The following is a 26,259-nucleotide window of genomic DNA, read 5'->3' on the forward strand; positions in this document are numbered from 1 at the left end:
TCGAAGTATGAATAAAAAGAAAATGGCAAAAGTTGTTTAATAGTTTTTATTTTACTGTCTAAAATTTTCAAAAGGATTGGTCTACTGGGCGAATTTCTACAGCGTTTTTTCCGTGATGCAATTTGATGTGACACACCCTTTATTCATTCATTCAGAATTGATTCAGATGCAACTAAAAACAAATGATCACTAAATCAACGATAGTCCTACGTCACCCTTGCGGTTATACCACAGATATAACCCACTTCCTGTTTTTTTAATATGAGGGTTGGGTCAAAATTTGCTGTGTTTTGCTCGATTTGGTGTGGTATTGTTCTGTATCTAAGTACGACAACTGCCCGAGCACTTCAAAGGACGCGTCAACCGAAATGCGTCATGCCGGAGTGTCTCTCCCGCGGACGGAGAATATGCTGCTCTGATTTTTAGGTTTCAATTTGGCGTTTATCATTGAATGTTTGTATGTTTCTATGGTTATCCTAAGATAACGATAAATGAATCAGTCAGTTAAACTGAAAAAAAACCCATAGTACGAAATCGACATTCTTCCCGGGTTCAGAGCTGAATGAATGAACTCACGGGTATCAGAACGTAGTGCGGAAGAAACGGATGAAACAAATCAATATTGGAGCGTCGTGACCTTGGAAGCGCGGTTTGAGTCGGTAGATTTTGGGCGGTGCGAAGATCTGTGTGTGCGCTTATGTACCAACATCAGCAACGCTCTCATCGGGGCTGCTGTTTCTATTTGCGTACTCTCTGTGCTCAGGTTATCACACACAGGCCACAGTGCACTTATTATGATTACACCGCTGTAAGATGCGGCGAATTCTTGAACTGTGGAAGCTAGGAAGTTACTCGCAAAATTTGGAATACGATGTTTTTTTCCACTTTATTTTATACGCTATCATATGACACAGCCACCCGCACAATCGGACAACAGGCCGGAACTTCGCCCAATTAGCGACGGTTTAGTGGCAACTGGCAACGCAATAAACACATGCAGTGTCGCTGGCTCGAAAGTGCGCTACTCGCATTTCTAATCTTTCCGCTGGCAGCGCGAGACGGTGTTCTATTTCCATAAATATCAATTATGATCCATAACCTACAATCAGTGGCAGTGTGGTTGAATTCGGACTTCCCGCGCTGACTTAGCGGCATCCGATTCGTCCGATGTGCCTCGATTCCTCCTGAATGGCAAAATCGTCAATTCACTTGCCTTTCGTCGCATTATTATGGGAGACGAGACGATTATCTTGGGGTACTTGTGGCATATTTGCCTCGGTTAATTCAGCAAATTATTAGAGATATAATCTACGAAACAAAAATCACAAATAGGAGACACTGGACGCAATCAGCCTCGCCGTATTATCTAAGCTTCATAGCAGAGTCACGTTCAGTGGTTTAATTTGACCCTGACGCAAATGGCGGTGTGATGGAGCACAGAAAAAAAACGAATGTTAATTCAGCAACAATTAGAGGGAAGTTGAGGGAATATGAAACTAATGGAAGCCTTACTTGACGAGTTCACTTTTTTGTGCGGTTGTCTTTTGTTTCTCTCGTTCCCTCGGCCATCTAGCGGATCATACTCTTAATTTGTTTCATGTTGTTAAATGTTGCAAACAGGCATATTTCCTGCCTTTCGTTTTTTTCTACGTTTCGAGTTGGTGTTTTGCCCCGAGGCCAACGGACGAGTGTTTCTGTCTGTGACAGAACAACAGTTATTTTTTCTTGAGGTTTTTCTTCAAGGGTCAACAAACATATCGATTACTTAAACCCTCAACGCTTTTTGATTTAATTCGCCTTCGTCGGTATCCAAATCGAACACAACAAACTACACGCCAACATTCGACACTCACATGTTTTCTTCCCAAACAAATGTTTATTTGCATTGAACCAGAAATACAATTTCGTACATTGAGCTGCCTTGCCGAAATATAAACTTGCGCATCATCCAACCAATTAAATGCAAGTTGTGTGTATAATTCCAACCGCTAGGGTAGTTCCAATGCCCATGAACTCCGAGCATCCTGTTCCAACCAGTTTCTCGTGGGTTTTCCTCTGTCATACAGAATTGACTGTGTTCCCAAAAGACGAACATATCGGTAATCAATATTTATTGACCTCAATGACCAATTTGGGAACCACTCGGGAGACGATTATTTTCATATTCATACATCACCGACCTCCACCCAAACTACGGATGTATGCTAAGTCCCCTCTATCTCTATCTCCCTCGGTTTTCTCGTGCATACCGAAATTACCGCACCAACGCGCTGAGTTTCGCTGAGTCGAAAACGCGTGTTTTCGTTTGTTTTCTCAGAGCGCACCCTCACCCTGTCACAACCGGCGCAGCCACCCGCAGTGATATATCCATCCAGCAGTCCCATTTTCACAAACTTTCTGCAGTTTTTGTTTTTGTCTTTGTATGAAATGTTTGCGTCTTCATTCGCAGTTTCTGTGGATTTATTTATCTCCCCTGAGATACCTCTAAACCGCTGGTAAAATTACCTCTTACGTGCGTGGCTGCGAGGAAAGAGATTTCGCGAATTCGATATTTTGTTCATGATGCTCATGGGTAAATCTTTTCGATGGCGCGGAGGTAGATAGCGTTCACGGTCTTACACACATGGAGAAAAACCTCTTTAGGGCTGTCCACGTATCAGGTGGACAGAAAAAGCGTGATTTCAGAAACCCCCCTCCCCTTCCGTGGACAATCGTGGACACTTTCTATACCCCTCCCTCTGTTGTCCACGTGAACATTTCATCTCTTCTTGGATACAAAATTCGGCGAAAAAATTGTGTTGCGTATAAATTCCATTTTAAATTCGTTTTTTTTTCTATTCTCTGTTTTTACTTGAAAAAAATGTGAAGTTTGTATCACTGTTTAGTCAGAAACATCACTCGTCAACATTTTCTTTCAGAAATCAATGTAAGCTGGTTGAGCTGTTCCAGTTTTTAAGCTGGAATGTTCTTTAAGCTTCCGACTGAAATGGAGTATACTTTATTGTTTTGTTTTGTATACTTTATTGTTATTGTTTTGTTCAGGCGCTAAAAATACAAAAAAATTAAAAATGCCGGTGATTCATAAATAAAGAACCAGATGGAAAACTATCACTCCTTTCCAAAATTTAAATCGATTTTGCATGAATTACAACCAGTTTCTAATCCGTAACTCATTTTAGTTCAATGTCCGTTCAAATAATGATACTGCTTTTTAGCTACATCTACCCTTCATAAGATTATTCATCACAAGTTCTCGAATGGGTTTTGATGTGGGAAGTCCCTAGTCCCTGAAGACCGTCCGGATTTCGTTAACTGGTGCCCAATTACCCAATAATCGCGGTGGTTTTGACACAAAAACAGTAACAAATGATTCCGAAATACTTCGTTCTACTTCCTTTTCCATCAGGTTCTATAGTTATGAAACACTGGCGGTTTAATTTTTTATTATTGTCTTTATTGTCTTTATTATTTATTCATCATTTGACATCATGGTCTTTATGAAACTTACTACATAAATTAAAATGGACACGCGGAAAATAAACGTTGACGAAATGTACAAGTAGACACATTAAAATCAAACAAATTGTATGCTACATGAAGACGTCTACAAACAAAATTAATTGGATCGTGTGAGCCATATCGGGTATTCCTGCGTGTAGCTTGGATAATTTGCCTAGATCGCAGAACTCGTTCAGGTGCATATATGCGCATGCGACCCAGTAGCTCAGAACTGTCAATTTCAGCCCGTAGGATCCTCGCTCCGAATACAGCTTGATTGATAGCACGCCGAATTTGAAGGGGTTCAATATGCAACGACGCGCATCGATCCTCATAAGGTGGGAGATTTATCGGGTCACGCCAAGGCAGGTTATTCAGTGCCCGCCTCACAAATCTCCTTTGCACGGACTCAATTCTCGCAATCCACACTGCTTCAAATGGACACCAAACGACAGATGCATAATCCAGAATTGGCCTGACTAGCGAACAGTAGAGAGCACGCAAACACAAGGGATCAACAAAACCTTCGGCGACTTTTAAGATAAACCCTAATTGACGATTGGCTTTATCAATTATAGCTATGTATTGCAGTTTGAAAGAGAGTCGATAATCCAATAACACTCCAAGATCCTTAACTTTCTCGATGCGTTCAAGTAGTTCTCCACGAATGGTGTAGTTGTATATGATGAGCCTTTTACATCTCCGGAAGGTTATAATCGAACATTTAGCGACACTCACTTCGAGAAAGTTTATAGTGCACCAATACGCAAAACGATCCAAGAGCTCCTGCAGCTCTCTGCAGTCAGATTCATTTTGAACAATTAGAAAAATTTTAAGATCGTCAGCATAAATCAGTAGCCCACCGTTTCGCAGAGCAGTTACCACAACATTGAAGTACAGTGTGAACAGCAATGGACCTAGATTACTACCTTGTGGTACACCAGAACGTGGCGAGAAAAGCGCCGATTCACAGTATCTAGTTTTGACGCAAAGTTGCCTGTTGCGCAGATACGAATGAAGCCAGTTGCACATTCCCTCCGATACTCCGAGTCGAAATAGTTTAGCCAGTAGGATTTCGTGATTTACGGTGTCGAAAGCAGCTTTGATATCCGTGTACACTGCATCCACCTGTAATCCGTCGTCCATCGCACCGATGCAAGTCGAAGTGAATTCGCAAAGATTTAATTGTTACGCGCCTGAATAGAACAATTAAATTCAATTAACCAATCTTATAAACGCTCAAAATAATCTGTCCCTAATAGTTATACTGTTCACTTAACTTTTCTAATCATCAATCTGCACTACAAAAATCTACCAATGATCTTTCTGTACAACTTCGTAAGTTTTGGGATATGTTTTGGGATTATTCGAAATATTTTCGCCAATTTTTAGGGGAAAAACAAAAGCATAATTTTTAGGATACACACTCATACGATTCTATACTTCGTTTCATAACTATATAACCACTCATTTTTTTAAGCCTTTAGAGATGCGAAAGATATCGGTCCAAATGATAAAATGGTATACAATGACTATTTTCGTTTATAAAACAAACTTTGTAACCTTCATTGTCTTGTAATCCTTAAAAACAAATAAAGTATCGGTGTTCCATAACTTTAGAACCAGATGTTACTCTCCATTTCACATTATCACTCCTTTATAAAATTAACGAAGATAGTTAATGTTTCCCACTTTTTACACTTCGTTTCAACTGAGTTTTTCCTTATTGCTAAAAACTTGAGTGGCTCTAACTTCTTGAAGGGTACTGTATGTGCACCGTTTTTTTCTCCACAAATCCACAGACCTTTTGTTTTCTCGTCAAAAAACTATGCAGAATACTTTTTATGCCATTCCATGAGTCGAAATTCTTGTCCTTTTTTTCCAACGACATCTGAAGATGCAATATCTGGTGAGTACGGCCCAAATAGGTACTCCACCGAGTACCACATTCCAGTCAAACTCCAAGAATTTTGTTCAAGCTGTCAAAGAACCATGGGATTTGGCATAATTTAAATTTTGGTTCGTTTAGTTGCGTACTTGAACTTGCTGGAATTTATAATGCATGATGCAGAATTCCGTTCGAATCGCACAAGATACAAAGATGACTTTCTCCGGGTGAAGACCAGTTTTGGGGGAAACTGATTATGGTTCATTCCGCTTGCCTCAAAGATACACTCCAAAATACATCCTCAGAATACACATTTCAGCAAAGAAGTTCAACTATATGAAAAATATAGATGTTCAGCACTATCAGACAGCTCAATCCTTTTTGTTAATAAATACGAATGGATTTATTGAAAATGTAGAATGCAGAAATTTCCGAATTTTGTTGAACACAGATGTGAACAGTTTTTTTTTAAATCATTCAACGTGTCCACGTGGATATTGTCTATACCCCCTCCCCCCTCACCGTGGACAAGCGTGGACATTTCCGCAACCCCCACCCCCCTAAAGTTGTCCACGTGGTACGTGGACAGCCCCTTAGCAGGAACTTTAGATCCGTTTTGTAGGATAACTTTGTCCGATGAGTGCATCAATGACATGTTAGGTGAGTTAACAAAAATGAATTACAATTTTTTATTACAACAAAGAGTTAGTACATTTGATTCTACTTGGATTTGGTATCATGGTTTCTGAAAATACTTTCTTGTAAATTTTTCGTTTTTCTCGAAATCATAAAATAATCCTTCCGGTCTGATAACAGATTTAGCATTAGCCTAGAGCTAGTTGCACAAAATACGAATTCAAAACTGTTAGGTTAAGTTAAGCTTCCATCCGTTGCTGATGATTGGTAATATCTCTTAGATGACTTTCTCCAACAGTTAAGAACTGTCCTGGCCAGGGCTCTGCATAGTCATAGTCAACTGAGGATAGTCAGCTGACTATCTGACTGACTATATCCGTATTCAGTTAGTAATGACTTTTGGCTTCTTCACGCAGTTTCTCCGCCAAAACGACTAAACAGTCCGTCGGGCGTTCAGTCGCTATCTCCCTCTACCGACTCGACTATATCATTTCATTCTTCCCAGTCAAATTGTCCTCATTGCATTTTGAAGTGACTTCCACCAAAACGAATTCGTTCCTCTCTTTCTCTCTCTCTCTCTCCCATGTACGTGTGCGTGCAACGATATTTGAGTTCAACGTGATTTGGCATACACTACAGGTGAGCTAGATTATATTGTATCGTACACGAAAATTACTTACAAGTATAAAACAGCGTGCAGTGTAGAGATGGGCGAGCGCTCACGAGCCGCTCATTTGAGTCGGTACGTCAGAAAGAGCGTACGATCCACGGTTCTTTGAAAATGAGGAGCGGCTCTTATATGTACGGCTCTTGAATGAACCACGGTTCAAAAAAGACCCACGGTTCTTTTATGAGCCGTGGCTCATTGTGAACCGCGGTTTATTTAAGAGCCGTTCATTTGAGAACTACGGTTCAAAAAAGAACTGCGGTTCATAATAGAACTGCGTTTCTTTTAGGAGCCGGTTTATTGATAGAGAACCGTGAATCGTACGCTCGTTCTGACGAACCGTGGCTTGCGGCAGTGCGGAAGAAATATATGTTTCCCATGCTGCTTTTTAAGCGGTTTCATTTAACTGTTTGTATATTTGTAAATTTTGGCGGATTACATATTTTCTCGAAACCCCATTAATATGGGTATCTAATGAAAGGACTTGACTAGTAGGACACATTTATTTATGTAAAATGGAAATCCAAGATTGCGGCCGTTATGAAATGACAGACTACATATTTTGCCTAAACCTCATCAATATGGGTATCAAATGAAAGAACTAGTAGAACACAATTATTCATGAAAAATGTAAATCCAAAATGGCAACCGTTACGAAATGGCAGACTATATTTCTTCTGAAACCCCCATCATATGTGTGTGGCATGCTCAGTTTTGGCAACACGGGTATCATCAGTTTAGTGATCATGTTGACCGGGCACTCGGTCATTTTCAGCCATCTCCTCAGCAAGCAGTCACCGCTCGGCTTCAGGCGGGCTCCGATTATCCCGGAGACGCTCATGGGCACACAATATGGGTATCAGATGAACAGGATTGACTCGCAAATCACAGTTATTTATGATAAATCCAACCCGTATATGGGTATCGAATGAAATGATTTGACTAATATAGGGTTGGGGGAAAAGAAATGTCGTATTTCCGATCGAAATTTGACGCTTTATTTAACATACTTAAAATTATCCAATTTAAGTCAAATATGCGCCGTTTTGTTCGCAAACTTGTTGCCATTTAGAAGGCAACTTCATTATCCCCCCCTCCCCCCTTATAAACCACCCCTCCTTATTTGTAAAAAAAAACTCAGACAGCCAGTTTTCGCAAGCCTCTTTTGAGGCCAACTTAGTATCCTGCACATGTTTGTATAGGAGACGTAAGCGACAAAATGAACAAAATCGACTTTTTCGCTGTTTTGCATTCTACGTAATGTAATACGTTTGCTCAACATGCAAATAATTTTGGAAAAACGTTTCCGAAAAATCACTGTTTGTCCGCATAACAGACGTAGTTCCATACAGCTTTCATACATCGTTCGAAAATCAACAATTATAAGTATTATGTGCTAAAAGCTAAATCTAAATTTGAATCATATTCTTTGTAGAGTGCCTGTCACGATAGTGTCTTATTACTAAGTGTTTTCTAGTAGATGAATATAAGAAACCATTATAACACTGTTCATATAGATGAATATAAGAAACCATTGAAACACTGTTCATATAATTACTATTTTCTGTACACTGCACTGCGATGAACAAAGAGAAGCAATTGTGTTTTTTAATGTTATACCTAAATTTCTGCATTTGAATCAAGTAGATAATGAAACAATCAGATCCGTAGTAGAATTAAAATACTATTGGTTCCTAGCATTATAACTCCTCGGATTCGACATCGAATTATTCCACCATCTTTATGCGATTGATCGTGATATCGGTAAACCATGTTGCTAAAATAACCAACATAGCAGTTTGCTTTTACAAATTCAATTAATTGAAAAAACACTAACCTGCTGTTCTTATCATATCCCAGTATTCAGGAAAAAAGTACTATTCTAGACTCGCAACAAATCCAGAGCACCTTTTCCAGACATTTCACAAAATTTCTTCCAAACCTTTTTTTATTTTATCCGATAACAACTGAAACTACCGACGGAGACGTTTTGTCTATTATCGGAAATGTAAATACTAACACTACAGACAGAGCAATCTGGTAATTACGTCTAGCTATACGATGAAATGTTCATTGAAACGATTGATTGTCCGCATAAATAGACGTAAGCGTTTTCCGAATGGAAAAAATATGTTTTAATCCGCAAAGTCTCCTAGGCCCCTTTTTTTGCCAATAATATCCTTCAACTGGACAGATTATTTCATTGGAAATTTGCATGGTTTCGCTTGTAGGCAAAAAAATAACAAAATTGCGTTTTCCCAACACTAATGGTGTTGGTGATTACGTCTCCTATGCAAACATGGGCAGTATCACCAAGAGCGTTTTGCATGGACCGGAATAGATGATAATCACTTGAAGTCAAGTCCGGACTATACGGTGGGTGCAATAGGACATCCCATCCGAGCTCCCGTAGCTTCTGGCGGATCATCAAAGATGTGTGAGGCCGAGCGTTGTCCTGGTGGAAAACAACACCATTCCTATCGATCATTTCTGGCCGCTTCTGGTCAATCGCCTGGTTCAAACGGTCAAGCTGCTCACAGTAGAGAACCGAGTTGAGGGTCTGGCCATAGTTGAGCAGCTCATAGTGGATGATTCCCTTCCAATCCCACCAAACACACAGCAAAACCTTCCTGGCCGTCAACCCGGGCTTGGCGATGGTTTGGGCCGGCTCACCGCGCTTCGACCACGACTTTTTTCGATTTAAGTTGTTTAAGTTCAGCAGTGCATCGCAGGCGTTGATTCGGTCTAAAAGATTTTTTTGCGTCAACTCGTGTGGCACCCATACATCCAGCTTTTTTTTGGAATCCAATCTTCTGCAAATGGTTCCAAACCGTTTCATGGTCTATACCCAGTCCCTGTGCTGTGCGAATCGTTACAGTATCTGGTCCATAAACTACACGAATTTTTTCGGCCGCCTTCGTTGCAGTTTTACCTCGCAGGTAGTAAAAACGTAAAATATGGCGAATTTCTTCCTTGGTGGACTCCATCTTTGACGCGCTATAACTTGAGACTGAAAAGGACAATCACAACACTGTCAAAACGACACTTGTAGCACAGATTGTCGTCTTTAAATAGCCGTATAGTATGACACGATGCGAGAAGTACAACAAAAGATATGTTTAAGTGTTGCATATATTGACAATGTACGACATTTCTTTTTCCCCAACCCAATATAATATAGTTAATCATGAAAACATTTCATTCGAAATATTTTAAAAACGTTTGGGATATAAAACGGGGAGAAAACTGTGTCGTTATCGAATACTGCTATATTCTCCCGATTGATAATTCGACATGATCAACATTATATGGATCGAGTGAAATCAGTTTTAGTGATTATAAAAGAGCTCTGTATGAATTGATTTCGGAGCTGGTAAAGCGATCTACAAATCTTGAGTCAGACGAATTAGTAGCCTAACAAATACTGCTAGGTCCTCGCTTCAAGCAGCAAGGTTTTGGGGATAACAGAAAGTACCACTATGCACACCAGTCGTTGATAAGGATGCTAAGAATGACATCCATAGAATACACACCTACGAAACTACCACAAATCGTTGGTGACGAAGCGCTGTCATCTGCATGGGAGGAGTTTGATACATTGGTTGGCAATCTTCGATCCTCACATGATCCAAAAGCTGCTGCAACATCTATTGTAGATAAACATTTAGCGGAACCACATTTGCTGAGACTAAGCGACCCTTCGTTTTGGTGGAATGAAAGGAAATCTATCTCTCCGCGGCTCTATTTTTTTTTAAATATGATGTATTCCGGCGACTTCAGTACCATGTGAGCGAGTTTTTCCGAAAGCAAGACAAGTTTGCAGTGAAAGATGTACTAGACTTTCATCAGATAACATTCAAAAGATAATGTTTATAAATTAAAAAATTAAAGAAAATCATTGTGATGGAAATATATCAGAGAAAACCTTCAGTAAAGTAATATTTTTACTTTTCTCCGCACTGATTATTGTTTTAAACCTTATTTTTTACGTCTTCCATTCTTTACATATCCGAATGAACCAGTTCTTGAAAAGAGCCGTCGAGTCGCTCAAATGAGCCGGCTCTTTTCATTGAGTGAACGGCTCTGAGCCACTCACTGAAATGAACCGTTTTGCCCATCTCTAGTGCAGCGTTTGTGCGCTATTTTGCCCGCTATTTACTAATACTAACGCGAGGACCTTTCTAGCATACTTGATGAATGTCTAAGTTCGTTGGTTTGAGTTCACGATGGGTAGACAATAAACCGTCCATTGATGGGGTTATTTCTTTTTTGCATCAGAAATCATGTTTTCGTTCCTCTTTATATGGACGTAAAATAAGTTTGCCTACGCGGGTATAAAATTAGCGTCAGGGGGAAATGGAAGTGTGGATTGAAGTCAGTTGAATGAATAGGCAGATTTGTATTCATTAGTCGAGTCAGTTAAAATAACCACTGACTGGACTAGTTCACGAGTCATCCTGCTAGTCAACGCTGGTCAATTCACTTTCTAGTCAAGTCACTTTTTGTTGTGGGCGACTGCCGAAGTTCTAGTCGAGGCGAAGCTACTGAGAGCAGAGTCGGTCTTCATTTTCCACCTTCGAAGATTTCGGGCCCTAGTCCTGTCCGCCTCCTTGCAACTGCTAAGGAAAAGGAAGGAATGTTAGTTTGACATTTACACAAGAGACATGCAGAGAACTCTACGACCTCATAAATGTATCGGGAATTCAGGAATGTGTTAGTAGAGAAGGTAAGTCATAGGATACATTCTGCCGGTTTAACAGCGACCCTATAACAGATGTAGTTAAATCTTAAGATAAAAAAACCATTTTAAGATCATTACGCATCATCAAGCCTTTTCCAGTAGATTTATATCGCTTTGGGTAATACACATAGGTCAAATAAGGCGTCCTTATATCTCAAAATTTAATCGACATAATTGGTAGACAAAAGTTTATTGTTTAGAGTGCAAGACAATTTGTTGGTCATGAAAATTGGATAAATATTGAAAAAGCATGCGCAACAAACTCGAATTCGCGAAATATGTGAATTGTAAACCAATGAATGAATGAAAACAAACTCTAGATAATTTCAAGGTGAGTACTACATGCTTAAAACATAAAGATGAATCCCAACACGGTTATCAAATCCCTAACAAACCACAACAACATGTTTTCTCTCTGTCAATTAACATTTTCTTTTATCATTTGTACAGGAATGTGACTTCAAAATTACCTCCTGCACGGTTCGGCTGCTCCTCACTCCCCCTGCTATTGCTTCCATGAGTCAAATTCCTGCCGGACTAACACCACCGGTAATGCATATCAAAACGCTGGTCTTCCTTTCGTATGTGGCGTCGCTCGTTCATAAAAATCTGTTGCTTTAGCCAGTTTCCGCAGCTGCATGTGTCGATGCAAAAATACCCCCGACTTGGTTTCGTCTACTGACTGCTTCCTTCCGAAAAAAAACAGTAAACCCGCGACAAGATAGATATCCGGCCTTCAATCGATGGTGTCAAATCTGGAGCACCTGACGTGTTCTTATCACGTTGCGCGTTCGTTAGCGTAGAGCTTATGCGCGTATCCCGTTAATGGGTGGCTGACCGCGTTTTGATTATCGACTTTCGATAAGTGTCATCGCGCCCCGAACGGTCGGACACCGGTATATTTAGCTGTGGCGGAATGCATACATTTCTTGGCGTTTTTTTTTTGCTTCTATTCTTTCGTGTTCCCTCAACTACCGGCCGGCTGTGTGGGAGATTTCTGCAGAGACCCAAATTCCACTCTTAACCCGATTTTTTTCCTATTTTCTTCTCTTTGCGCTATGCGCAAAGCACAACACACAAAACACCGCACAATCACTTCCCTCCAATTACCCCCTTCAATTATTCACTTATTTTCACTTGAAGCGCAACGCGCAAAGACAGCGCACGGGAAGAGTCTGCGAGAGATCTGCTTAACACACGGAGCGTCTGCGTCTCAAAATCATCGACTGAATGGCAGCATCTTTTTCTCCCGTTGGGCATAGATTCTGTTCGGTCTTTTTTTTTCGTGTAGTGGTAGCCGGTCGCAAAGACTCCGCAAAGAGAAGGATTGCGCGATGTGAGAGATCGTGCGATCCGCCGAGAGATCGCGCTGTGCGTGTTCACAAACCGGTTTCTTGAGCTGAACTGATTCATAACTGGCTGACTTGGTTGATCGGAGACTACGAGTGAGCAGTGCTCGCGGGCTCGACGCCCTCGGGGGGCTCGCCGATTGTGTGCTGCTTTGAAGTTTTACATTTGAAATCGTAATGCGATTTTGGTTGTCATATTGGTTGCAGGCGACTAAAGTCAGTTGGTTCGTCAAATTTACATATTTGGGAACAATTTATGATACATGCATGCTTTAGGAATGAAATAATTACTGTGGATATAAGAGGTTTTCGCCACAATACATCAAACTAATGGCTCATACAAAAGAAGATGTTTAGGCATAATCTATAGTTATATCTTTATCAAATGTGAATTACAGTAGGTAGAAGACATTCATCCTTTCTACTTCTTTTTTTTGGATGGGCCCAACGTTTCAAGAGGAACTTCGTCAACTAAGCAAATTACTAGCGTCATTTTTAACAGTACTTTTTTGAGATTTCTATGCCAAACACAGTAAGTGACACAGATACATTCTTTTCATCTTTATTACGAATTTTCAAGTTTTCACTTCATTCGATTTTTGAATGTTTGAAACTTGAAACTTGAATGAAACTTTTCCAACATCATTTGCGGCATTATTTCCGTAAAACTACTATCCTAACTACTAATCTAAATTTTAAATCCTACATGGCCTAATCACCCATTCAGGATATTCATAATAATTTGATCCGGTTGCTGCTTCCAGTATCTCAATTCAGTCGAGTAATGGATCCCTGATATTATTATCCAGAAGGAAGGTTAAGGTCCTTTCTGTGGATTTGATTTTTTATTCGTTACAGTCTGAGCCAATACGGCTCGGTACAGTTGCTTTAATTAGGCATGTTTTACTAAACCACTGGGAAGATGTTTCGTTCGTAGACAGCAATTTACTCAGACACACAAAAGCCTTTTGACGTAGGACTACGTCTAACCGGAAGATATAGGGGGTGAAATGGAAATCTAGGCACTGAACAAGTAGGAAAAAATGCAAGATTTGGAACGCTTATAACTCGAGCATTTCTCAATAGATCGCAAATGTTTTGGCATCAATTGATAGGAAATATATCTACGCGTCTATCATAACGAATAACATTTCATTTTTCTTGAGATAAATAATTGAATAATTGTGAAATATCAAGCATTGTCCAAATGCACTATGTGTCCATTTTTGATTGGTCCATTTTGTGCTCCTCAAATCGTACCGACCAAAACGGGCAACCAGAGCAGCAGCGAAATAGAATGAAGCACGATTGGAAAGGAAAAAGAAAAAAAACAGGAAGTGGGTTATATGTATGGTATAACCGCAAGGGTGACGTAGGACTATCGTTGATTTAGAGATCATTTGTTTCAAGTTGAATCTAAATCCATTCTGAATGAATGAATATTTGGGCGACTTCGAAAACGAGAGCGTTACGTTGGAGGCACAAGGTTTTATGCATTCAATATAGGATACGAAAAACCTTGTTCTGAAGAATAATCTTCAGAAGCTAACCTACTAACTGTACTTTATTGACAAATCACAAACCCAAATGTATTATATGGATATTTTATGGATAAAAAACATTAAAATAAACTCTTTCGCTTGAATGTAATTTTCAATTCCAAGGGGAACTGGCAGATTATTTTCCAGCAATGATTAGATCTTTCCGGAACTTTCTCGATGCTGAATGGCATCCAAACGGCAAGAATTATGCGCTTGTATGTGTCGATCCTTCGCCGTCCACCTCCTCCAGCACGTTAGGCAACGATGTTGTCTTGTCGATGTCCTCACGAAAAATGAATGTGTCTCACCACCAGAATATCGCTTAAGTATGCTTTTTGTGTGTGATTGAATCGAGAGAAGGTGTGGTTTACGATGGCAATTTGGAAGGCAAACTAGAGGGGAATGAACTCTCTGAGCTCGGAACTTTTGGCGACTGAGCAATAATCGATTGCGGGCGCATACAATATTGGATACGGAAATATCCTACTGATGGGGAAGAATAATCTTCAGAAGCTATCCTGTTAATTGCGATTGATTGAAAAATCACAAAACCAAATGTATTTGGTCACAGTGTTACATGGATAGAAAACATTAAAATAAACTCTTTCACATGAATGTATTTTTAAATTCCCAGAGGAACTGGCAGATTATTTTCAGTAACGATCAGATATTTCCACATTTTCCTCGATACTGGAAGCCCACCAGTGGATAATGCTAATTCAATAACCATCTGTTAATAGCACTTGCTTGAAACATATTTGGTCACAGTGTTACATGGATAGAAAACATTCAAATAAACTCTTTCACATGAATGTATTTTTAAATTCCAAGAGGAACTAGCAGATTATTTTCAGTAACGATTAGATATTTCCACATTTTCCTCGATACTGGAAGCCCACCAGTGGTTAATGCTAACTCGATAACCATCTGTTAGGCTAGGCGCAAATTGAGAAGCGTATAGCGCTCGTAAGCGAACGCGAGACTACCAACACGACTCATACGTGCCACAAACGTAGCGTGGTGGAGCGCATATTGAGTCGCAGTTTGGTGTAAATAACATGCCACTCGCATTCAATGACTGATTAACACAGAGTTGCGCGATATATTTATTTACTAACACAATCACCCGACCAGTACAGCCATACAGTGTTAAACCCACGGCGCTATATGATTGTTCACCAACACAACTACCACAACCGGCATGACCAGCACGAGCAACTGTGGTTCAGCCACAGCGTCGCGCGAGTCGTGTCTCACGAGCGCTCCACCATCTCGCGTCATCTGGCCAATTTGCGCCCTTCTATCTGTTTTTATTAGCCACAAAAACAGGCGCTATATCGCGCCAAGTTACTCGCGCTATATGCGTCTCAATTTGCGCCTTGCCTTAATAGCACTTGATTGAAACATATTTGGTCACAGTGTTACATGGATAGAAAACATTCAAATAAAATCTTTCACATGAATGTATTTTTAAATTCCCAGAGGAACTGGCAGATTATTTTCCAGCAATGATTCGATCTTTCCGGAACTTTCTCGATGCTGAATGGCATCCAAACGGCAAGAATTATGCGCTTGTATGTGTCGATCCTTCGCCGTCCACCTCCTCCAGCACGTTAGGCAACGATGTTGTCTTGTCGATGTCCTCACGAAAAATGAATGTGTCTCACCACCAGAATATCGCTTAAGTATGCTTTTTGTGTGTGATTGAATCGAGAGAAGGTGTGGTTTACGATGGCAATTTGGAAGGCAAACTAGAGGGGAATGAACTCTCTGAGCTCGGAACTTTTGGCGACTGAGCAATAATCGATTGCGGGCGCATACAATATTGGATACGGAAATATCCTACTGATGGGGAAGAATAATCTTCAGAAGCTATCTTGTCAATTGCGATTGATTGAAAAATCACAAAACCAAATGTATTTGGCCACAGTGTTACATGGATAGAAAACATTCAAATAAACTCTTTCACATGAATGTAATTTTAAATTCCCAGAGGAACTGGCAGATTATTTTCAGTAACGATTAGATATTTCCACATTTTCCTCGATACTGGAAGCCCACCAGTGGTTAATACTAACTCGATAACCACCTGTTAATAGTACTTGATTGAAACATATTTGGTCACAGTGTTACATGGATAGAAAACATTCAAATAAACTCTTTCACATGAATGTAATTTTAAATTCCCAGAGGAACTGGCAGATTATTTTCAGTAACGATTAGATATTTCCACATTTTCCTCGATACTGGAAGCCCACCAGTGGTTAATACTAACTCGATAACCACCTGTTAATAGTACTTGATTGAAACATATTTGGTCACAGTGTTACATGGATAGAAAACATTCAAATAAACTCTTTCACATGAATGTATTTTTGAATTCCCAGAGGAACTGGCAGATTATTTTCCAGAAATGATTAGATCTTTCCGGAACTTTCTCAATGCTGAATGGCATCCAAACGGAAAGAATTCCGCGCGTGTATGTGTGTGTAGCTTCCCGGGGAACCGTTTGTGGCATCACTCTCCTCCTGATGGATTCCCTTCTGGCCTAGGGTGCACAAACAGGCTCTTGGTGACACCGTTCATCCGCGCTTTCATGATAAACAAAGAGCTTCACCACAACAGCGACAACATGCTCCAATCGCTGTTCAATTAGAACTGAGTGGATTTCCGAGCGGCGCTCGCTTATATACCGATTGGTGATTTCAATAGCCTGTTTTGAAAGCAATTTTAAGACTATTGAAACAAGTTTTTGGATCAAAAAGTAACAAGTATAGAACGCGTAGACATTTTATCTTTCGAATGAAGTGTTTATCGTACCATTTCGTTCAGTTGTTTAGGAGCTATTAACGCTCAAAATCTCGGTCTCCGGCATAACGCTTTCATTTTCGAAACTTTGTTTTTGCACCCCGGTATAGAAATGAAAGACGTAGTCCTACGTCAAAAAAATTAACGAAACATTGGTCGCTGTCTCACTCATGCGTAATTCTCGAGCCAGCCAGTCAGCTTAAAAATCCCCGCTCCGCTGCCGTAACGATCATTCTCATTCAAACCGTACACCACATCGGTTCGCATCACAACACATCAACAAACCAACCCAAGCAGCCATGTCTGGACATGACAGAGGAGGAAAAGTGAAGGGAAAGGCAAAATCCCGCTCGAACCGTGTTGGTCTGGAGTTCCCCGCAAGGGTAGCTAGGCTGAGCGCGTTAGTACCAGTGCACCAGTCCACCTAGTCGGCGTTATATAGTTTCGGCCGCCGAAGTGATCGAGTTTAATTTGTTTGCCAGGATCTGATGAGTATGTGAATTTGGCAGTTGTTCTGAGCTTATTGATAGTTGGGGACTTTCCTGATTATTCAATTTTCACCAATTGTCAAATTGTTTCCAGATTGAAAGTACAGTAATTTACAATTAGTTCGACAGTTAGCTAATTAGACGGACATGTAATGCGACTTATTTAGTTGGACATTTTTGTAAACATAGAGATCCAAATTATGACCCCACATTGAAGGTCGACACTGTACCACTGTCATCGCAAATGTTCAATTACAGGTTAAAATCGCCTCCAATGCGACACTGAGGTGTGCTTCGGCACGTCGCATTAAATATAATTTACTGTACAACATGTCACGAGCTGGAAGAGAAGAAATTTTCCAACTGTGAAAGCTGTGGCGAGTGGTAAACGCAATCGTTAAACAGGAAGGTTTAGTCGAACAAGATGGGGATATCGAGTGATAACAAAACAATAAACTCTTTAAATTAAAGATAATTTTGTGATCCTGAAAAGGACCCTTTTTAGCCTGCATGTGAATCCAACGAGCGAACAAATCGTAATGAATGTATTTTCTTTCTTTCTTTCTTTGTTTTTAAGAGGCTTTAAACTTTGCAGTTCATTCGCCTCTATGTATTTTTCTGCCATCGCTGCCTTTTAACGCTCTTTCGTTCGTCTAGTTGGACTCGCCCCTTTGGCTGAGTCTGCCGATTTGTCTCTATCCTGTGAGCGTGTACCGCTAAAGTACAAAATGCGCGGATCCGCTGAAAAATATCTCATTCTCTTTCAAACCGTAAATTAGTGTGGTTGTATGGCATCGTTTCACATCACATCGCATCAACGGATTGGTTCCGGAGCACAAGTATACCTAATAGCGGTTATAGAATTTCGGCCGCCGGAGTGCTCGAGTTGGCTTGCAAAGCTGCTCACGACAATAAGAAAACCAGCCTACAGAACAGAGCACATTCGGTTCGATGGCAACAACTAGTTTCAGCGAGTGGCAAACGCAATCGCAAAACGGCAGCAGGTAGAAGAAATAAAATGTTTGTTTATACAGACTGTTTTGGTGGCAAAACTAGCCACCGTAAAACACGGCGCTTTTCAGCGCCATTAAACCTTTCAAAGAAGAGTTATTAAAAGTTTTTCACAATACCAATGCATTCTAAAGTGACATAATATGACATATAATATAAACTGATTTATTTTGTTTATGCTTGTTCTTGAACTTATTGGTTTGGGGTCTTTTAAATTGATCATTCAGTTTTCACAAACCCATGGTTTCCGAATTAAAAGTGGCTTCAAATTACAACACATTGTATGCAGGATGGCATTAACGAATTTTCTCGGTACCAAGAACTGCTTTCTTTGGTTGATAACTGATGTTGAAAATTGACTGACGTTACATCTGCATTGTATAGAAACATAACTAAGGAGCAACATGATGAGCTATGTATTTCCTGCTGCTCTGTTCTTATTTTAAAGGACTTTAATCCTGTGTTATTTACTGTTGGTTTTTCAGAACGCTTATAGCTCGTTTAATTCTCAACAGATCGTAGAGTTCGTCTCCAAAACCTCAGTTCTTTTTCATTTCTATTTACTTTGTTTGCGGAGACTACAAATCTTACAATTCATTCGTCTCCGAAACCACAGTTTAAGGTACGGTAATGTGCTCAATAGTGGAATATATGATAGTGAATGAGCTGATAACCACCTATGCATTCCCTATCACAGCCATCATTTTGATTGTACGATATGTGCATACGCCAAAAGATGCCCGGCGTTGAACATTTAATAAGTACAAAGCCTTCAGAAAAAAATCAAGAATCAACTATGAGATAGTGAGAAAAAATTGAGAAAGTTTGTAAAAAAAAGCAAAAACACAACACAAAAGGTTCTTTTCAGAACCCCCAACATGTTCAAAAAGAGTAAACAGTAAACTAATCCATTTTCAGGTTTCAGGTAGGTGGGTATTCACGTAGGAGAAGAAAATAAAACAATATATTTAAAAAATATATTTAGCAAAAGCTGTCCCCTTTGTATAGTCCTACGTCACTCCGGTTATGTCCCCGACATTACCCACCCGTCTTTTTTATTTCGAATATGAAAAAAGAAGCTTTGGGTGTACACCCAAATTCACGCCGATCTTCCACGTGTTATAGTGTTGAGATAAGATATTCATACCCCACTGAAGGTTTGCCGTCATAGCACATGTTATTTGTTACTTACAGATAATAACCGTGTCATCCGCGAATAAAGAAAACTGGCAAGAGAAAACTATATGAAGTGTTTAGAGGGTCAAGGATTCCGCCTTAAGAAATCCCGTCAATGATGTTTCTTTCTGTTTCCCTGAACATATGTTTTTCAACCTTAAACCCTAAAAGGTTCTGCCTGAAAGGTAGTTTCGGATTACATTAGGTTGGGGAAAAACTAATATATTATTTTTGCGTGAAATTCTAAACTTTTCAAATTAACTCCGGATTGTCCAATTTCATTGAAATATGCACCATACCGTTTTAAAATATGTTGCCATTCTAATGGTGACTTCATAATGCTTCTCCCATAGATGTCTTGGTCCTTATTGGAGAAAAACTCTAGCAATAGATTTTTACAATCTTCTCTTGATCCTAATTTTTTTTTATCCCAGACTATATGGTAGAAGTATTAAAACATCCCAATCAAACTCTCGGAGTTATGTGGCCTTGCGTTGATCCGATGGAAAATAACCATTACTAAATCACAAATTTTTAGTGTGGAATGTCACCTTTACATCGAGCCTAAACTTGAAACTGCATGATCGATATTACGCGAAATATCGATCATTACAGCCAGCTACCGAGAAAATAATGCATAACTTTTCCCCAACCTAATATTTATTAAGAAGCATGGAAAATATCTCTGATGCATCTTGCATCTTGTGTCACATCAAATTGCATCACGGAAAAAACGCTGTAGAAATTCGCCCAGTAGACCGAACCTTTTGAAAATTTTAGACAGTAAAATAAAAACTATTAAACAACTTTTGGCATTTTCTTTTTATTCATACTTCGAGCCCAAGCCCGTATGCTCGCACCTTCCTCTTTACCCCGTCCATAAGGTTCTGTACAACGTCAGGTTGTAGCTTTTTTTTAACAGAAATCCATTTTCTCTTTAAGTCCGCCTCCGATTTGACAACTTTTGGGTTCTTCCGGAGGGCCTGCTTCATAATCGCCCAATATTTCTCTATTGGGCGAAGCTCCGGCGCGTTGGGCGGGTTCATTTCCTTTGGCACGAAGGTGACCCCGTTGGCTTCGTACCACTCCAACACGTCCTTTGAATAGTGGCACGAAGCGAGATCCGGCCAGAAGATGGTCGGGCCCTCGTGCTGCTTCAATAGTGGTAGTAAGCGCTTCTGTAGGCACTCTTTAAGGTAAACCTGCCCGTTTACCGTGCCGGTCATCACGAAGGGGGCGCTCCGCTTTCCGCAAGAGCAGATCGCTTGCCACACCATGTACTTTTTGGCAAACTTGGATAGTTTCTGCTTGCGAATCTCCTCCGGAACGCTGAATTTGTCCTCTGCGGAGAAAAACAACAGGCCCGGCAGCTGACGAAAGTCCGCTTTGACGTAGGTTTCGTCGTCCATTACCAGGCAATGCGGCTTCGTCAGCATTTCGGTGTACAGATTCCGGGCTCGCGTCTTCCCCACCATGTTTTGCCTTTCGTCGCGGTTAGGAGCCTTCTGAACCTTGTATGTACGCAGGCCCTTCCGCTGCTTGGTCCGCTGGACGAATGAACTTGACAAATTCAGCTCATTGGCGACATCCCGGACCGAACTTCTCGGATCACGTCTAAACTGCTTAACTACGCGCTTGTGATATTTTTCACTGACGGAGCATCCATTTTTGCCGTTCTTCACCTTCCGGTCGATGGTTAGGTTCTCGAAGTATCGTTTAAGTACTCTGCTGACCGTGGATTGCACGATTCCCAGAATCTTACCGATGTCCCGATGTGACAACTCCGGATTCTCGAAATGAGTGCACAGGATTAATTCACGACGCTCTTTTTCGTTCGACGACATTTTTCCAAATTTACGAAAAATTGACAGTGAAGCATGACCAACGTGATCTATACACTCTTATCTGATTATAAGCGAAAGCTGAAGATATAATTCCTAAAAATTTAATTTCTGAAGCGTTTTTTTCCGTGACGCAATTTGATGTGACACACCCTTTAGTTCCCGGCTGGGAATGGTTCTTCTATCGGCTATCGGCCATAGCTGACTTCCATCACAAGAGGAATTGTCCATTTCATTGTTAGCTTTGATTGAAGATGTTCCAATCCAAAATTTGATCAAGTTCCACTTCAGCTCCAATTTCCGGGCTGGGTATAGCCTGCCTGGGATTGTGTGATGCATCAGCTTTAGAGATTGTACTCCAAAAAATGCAACATGCAAAAATGGTCACCAAAAATTATTTTAAGACGAGTTTTTTTTAACACTCAGGGAATAAAAAAACACATATTAGCTATGTTATTGCAAAGTTGGATCATTCAAACTACTCTCCTAAGCTAAATGTCCATACCTTAGATTTAACACTACCCATCAAATCCTGTGCAACACTTGTGCCATATTTCTTACGCACTTTCATCCACTCTTTCTTCAAATCCTGGTCGTTACTGAAGACCTTCTCTGTTTTCCGGAGCTTGCCCTTCATAATCGCCCATAACTTTTTCTGTTGGGCGAAATTCTGACGAGTTTCGCGCATCTGCCTCCTTCGGCACAAAAACAACATCGTTGATATCGTACCATTCCATCATCGGTTTCGCGTAAGCACTTCTTGCTAGGAAGCCAGCTCGATAACCTCTGGACAGATTGTGACGAAATCTCGCACATGTAAACATTACACTCTAAACTATTTTTACGGTGTTTGGTTAGAGCATCATTTTTCCATATCGTGGGTAACTGCATCTGCCGATCGCAGCTTGCGAGAAGAACACAACAAATGAAACTAACTTTATATCCGAGGCTCTCCAAACATATGACTGAACCGCACGGGAGCAGATATTGGACTTGCAAATTTGCCTGTTACCTTGTGTTTATAAGGCATATAATCAAATTGCGAACATTGCCCCACTGTGTAAAAAAGACTGCAAAAATTATTCAGGAACATCAAAACGTTAACAAAACAGTTAGGATGTCTATTTACGACAAGCTATTGGATTGTGATCGTAAAAATTATAAAAACAAGCAACGTCGACGTTCAGCAGCAGCAGAAAGGATCAATACTCTATGATTAAGTGGCATCATGTGAGGTCAGAGAGTTCGAATTCGTTGATGGGATGATTGAAAAGTTTTCTGGTTTGCTGGACATATTGAAACAAAAACTTCAAGCAAGCGTATAAAACCTGAAGATGAGTCGTAGATACTTATTCCAAAAAACTAGAAGTGGGTTCTATCTGTGATATAACCGCAAGTTAGACGTAGGACTACCACTTTCTCTGTAATCATGTTTTTGAAATTGCATCTGAATCAATTCTCAATGAATGAATGAATGTTTTGAAAGACTGCTGAGTTTTTCTTGTTGGTGTATGGGTGGATGAGTATAAGTATGGAATTATTATGAACATAAAATTCAACTCTTTCGAACGCATTGGTGGTCCTGAAAAGAACCGATAAGTTTGAGTGGCTTTGTAAAAGCAACTGAAGATATTTGATACATGATTCATTTTGTTTTCGTGAGAATAATACATGAGATTGTTCATGACCATTCCATGCTAAAGCAGAATAGAAACTGATGCTAATGAATTGCATCACTGGAATACCTAGTCGAATGCGCAAATGTGTGCGAATATACCTCAGCTCGGGTGCAATCACAAACAAACAATTTTTCATGACTATTCCATGCGAGAACAGAATGGGAATTAATGCTCTCGAATATCATTGCATCACTGGGACACCTAGTCGAATGTGTGTGAATATTACTCCGCTCAAGCGCATTCACAAGCAAACAATTTTCCAGGATCACTCCATGCGAAAGCCAAATATAAACTAAGAGAGGCTGGTGTCGTCATCGTGCAGACAAATCGCGATTGGAAAGATATTTCAAGTGATTGCTATATTTATAGTGATTTAAATAGTATGTTTCGAAGCAGTTTTTCAGCTACTGAAACAATTTTTTGAATCCAATAGTATTAATCATATAAATCTTGGACATTGTATCTTTCGAATGAGGTGATTTTCATACCACTACGTTCAACCGCCAAACAGTTATCAACGCTCGAAACCTTGCACTCCAAGCGTCACGCGTTTGCTCTCGCAACTTTGAACTAACACCTCGGTACAGAAATGAAAGACGTAATCCTACGTCAAAATTGATATTCCAAACATCAAAGCTATCTCGATTTTTGTTAGTCATATGTATCTTATATGTGTCAGACCGAGACCTTATTTTATCATTTTCATATCTGTATCTTTTTACCCATTGGGTATTTTATATTGAGATTTTGGGTAAAACTTGTTTAATGTGTATTGTAAACTCGAACTTTCTCATAAATGATGCAGATAAGTTTATAACAGGAATACAGGGGTTCTCAAAACAAGAATAATTGGCCATCATAAATGCGACTTTGGAGTGTACAATTTTGATGAACTATTGCTTGGTACTAATATTTCCGGGGCCATCGGACACCGGAGATATTATGGATTTCCGAGAGCTTGCAAAGAAGATAGACTTCAATTTGGGATGCTCATTGAAAATTCATATTTTAAAAATTACACGAACGACAAGAAAATATCCGGAAACAGTCTAAAACCAACCGAAGTATAAACATTCTCTTTGACCGAATTCTGATCTTTGATTAAATAATTTATTCTATGTTGTAGCCTCAATACTTCAATATTATTCGAAAAAGGATAATTGAGGGGCTTAAAATGAAAGGGGTGTAAGTGATTTGATCGATTTCTCTACATTGACTCTCTCTTTTAGTCATAAATTAGCTGCAAACTCATTCCCAGTTTGTATTTGAACTTCATCTATCGGATTCTATAGCAAACTCAAATTGGAACGTTTCTGCAGTTGAGTTATTAATCAAAGAAAAAGTTGACAAAGAGAAATCGATCAAGTCACTCACACCCCTTCCTTTTTAAGCGCCTCAATTACAAGATCAATCAATGGACGGTTTTGGGGTTGAAACCTAAATCGCTTAGTAAGTTCACGCGCGACCTTTTGGCTACGATGACGCCTTTTTGGCCGTGACATAGTCCCCCTTATTCCACGCGGTGAGTAATGCGAGATAGCAAATTTTCTCGCTTCATTGTGAAAGCTACCTTACTTCTCAACTTCATTCTGATACCCGAGTCGATAACATATGATGACACGACTTCAAACTTAGAGTGACAAACGATAGTCACACCATTCACCTACGGGAATGCGGTGTCTTGAGCCATCTCACCTCATTCGCCGCGCGGAATAAAGGGGAGTATCTCATTCTGACAGTACCTATTAAATTTGCAACTAATTCGAATGAATTGAATTTTATTTCCAATGTTTATAAAAAAATGTACAAGTCTTCTGTATTAATAAACTATTTTTTGATAACAAATGCATTACAATTAAACCATCCTAACGATTTCATGCTTTCGTCAACTTCAATTCCAATATAAAAGCATCCCAGGGCTTCCGGAAACGGTGATAATACACCATAAATACTACATATTTACTCTCAAATGGTCGAAAGCGCGAGATAGGAAATGCGAATAGTGTTTATTCATGTATCGTCGATGGGGGTGAGAATGGGTCATGAGAGTGAGATTGGGTGAGGTTGCAAAATATTGCGAATATTTTCATATACATATTTTCACTACTTCCAATGTACAGGGTTTTCCATTTCGGGCTTCCGAAAGTATACAGCCCTGCGCTGACAACCGTTTGACATAGCTGTCAACCAAAGCGTCATATCATTAGTTGAATGTCTGCCATTTTACAATATGGATCGTTTTAGCATCGCACAACGTGTTAATTTTGTAAAATTATACTATAAAAATGATGAAAAACCGGCAAATGTTTTTCGAGCATAACGGACGGATTTTAGTCGTCATGGACAGCCTACAGAGCACAAAATCGCTAATGTAGTGCGTAAATTCGAACAAACTGGATCCGTAGCGGATATTGTGAAACATGTGCATCATCGTAATGTGCGTTCGGCCGAAAATATTGCTGCTGTTGCTGCCAGTGTGGAGGATGACCCTAATGTTTCGATTCCACGGCGTGCTCAGCAATTGGGCTTGTCAAACACATCATTGTGGCGAATTTTGCATTTGGACTTGCACCTACATCCATATAAAGTCCAACTGGTACAAAAATTAGAGCGTGGTGACCATGGAATGCGTCGGGCATACGTCGATTGGGTGAACGAACAACAGCAGCAAAATGCTGAATTTTGGCATCAAATTTTCTTCAGCGATGAGGCACATTTCGAGCTCGGTGGCTATGTGAATACCCAAAATTTCCGTATATGGGGCTCAGAAAATCCACACGTGATTGTTGAGAGGCCATTGCATCCGCCAAAAGTCACTGTTTGGTGCGCATTATGGTCTTGTGGAGTCATCGGGCCGTATTTCTTTGAAAATGAGGACGGCGAGACGGTAACTGTGAATGGTGAGCGCTATGGCCGCATGTTAACCGATTTTTTTT

At 40.0% G+C, this 26,259-nt stretch overlaps 1 protein-coding gene across 5 annotated transcripts in view; it reads right to left on the bottom strand.

Annotated features, from left to right (window-relative positions):
- LOC129762692 (chondroitin sulfate synthase 1) overlaps positions 1-12,821 on the bottom strand; it is a 61,411-nt gene extending 48,590 nt beyond the window's left edge. For all 5 annotated transcript variants that reach the window (XM_055761183.1, XM_055761178.1, XM_055761181.1 and 2 more), the window contains exon 1: positions 11,901-12,821. The gene's annotated coding sequence lies outside the window, so the exon portion shown is untranslated. The remainder of the gene's footprint in view (positions 1-11,900) is intronic.
- Between the last annotated feature and the right edge of the window lie 13,438 nt (positions 12,822-26,259).

The sequence above is a fragment of the Toxorhynchites rutilus genome, chromosome 1, assembly GCF_029784135.1.
Source record: "Toxorhynchites rutilus septentrionalis strain SRP chromosome 1, ASM2978413v1, whole genome shotgun sequence".
In the NCBI taxonomy this organism is placed as follows: Eukaryota; Metazoa; Arthropoda; class Insecta; order Diptera; family Culicidae; genus Toxorhynchites; species Toxorhynchites rutilus.